The sequence below is a fragment of the Cynoglossus semilaevis genome, chromosome 8 (assembly GCF_000523025.1).
Source record: "Cynoglossus semilaevis isolate Cse_v1.0 chromosome 8, Cse_v1.0, whole genome shotgun sequence".
NCBI classification, from domain to species: domain Eukaryota; kingdom Metazoa; phylum Chordata; class Actinopteri; order Pleuronectiformes; family Cynoglossidae; genus Cynoglossus; species Cynoglossus semilaevis.
Window position 1 is genome coordinate 28,516,021 of NC_024314.1, and position 1,037 is coordinate 28,517,057.

General features: G+C 47.7%; 1 protein-coding gene across 1 annotated transcript in view; it reads left to right on the plus strand.

Moving 5' to 3' along the window:
• Positions 1–1,037, plus strand: part of lmo3 (LIM domain only 3) — a 39,797-nt gene that overhangs the window by 31,279 nt on the left and 7,481 nt on the right. The window lies entirely within an intron of this gene.

A 1,037-nucleotide genomic window follows, 5' to 3' on the forward strand; every position in this document is an offset into this window, starting at 1 on the left:
CCCCCACAACCGCCGCTTTTACGACGGTCCGGGGGGGAGGGGGGGCGGACGGCGGGCGGATCCGTGGGTTTAAGGGCTCCTGTCGGGCCCGGCCCGGTGATTATGACGGCGCTCTACAGCTGCACAGCGTCGGCCGTGAGCTACAGGTGCCGTTACGCGGCCGTTACGCGGCCGTTACATCTGCTTCCCATCAGTCTTCATTACCTGAGCCCGCGGCCGCGTGATGATGCGTTCAGGGACCGCAGGACGCCGCGGCCCGACCACAGCACCAGTCAGGGAGCAGTTTACAAACTTTTGAATTTAAAGGCACACACACAGACACCTCCTCAGCGCCCCCTTCAGTCCCGTTTAACGACACTCACTGTCACTTCAGCAGTTTGTTTTTGGTTTGTTTTTTTTATAAAGTATGAAAATCAGAGTAAAAACTCACGTGTTCTCAGCTGAGTCTCTGTGTCAGGTCCGTCTCTCTGGTGGAATCATTGTCATCAGAATCACCTGCGACTCCTCTGTTCATCAGTGTTACTGGCCTCACACGGCGCCCTCTTCAGGCCTTGGTTTCCCCAATCTAAACAATGACATTTGTTACACATTACTTAAAATATTGAAACTTTAAAACAATTCTAGTTTCTTAAACAGAGGCGTAAGAAAATATTGATCCAATGAATTATATCAATATCTCCTCAGTCATTGATCAGTTCTTGATTTTTTTCTCTCCAACTCCCAGTCCAATATTCCTGAGTCTGAGACTATAATCACACATTGGGGGGGGGAGGGGGGGGGGGGCAGAGTCTGGGATCACACCTCAATATCTCAATATTGAAAATCGCAATATATCGAATCTGAATCCGTCCGATTCTTGCCGATACACACCACAAAAACAAGAATTAAAATGACTCAGTGCAGTTTCTCCACTGTGACAAAAACAAAGAAATATAAATTAAAAAGTGCGTCTTTTTGCGTCTTTTTGTGCGACTGTTTTCCAGTTTTTGTCGGTGCTGATTCATAAACAAATGGAAACATTTGAGACGTGTGTTTGG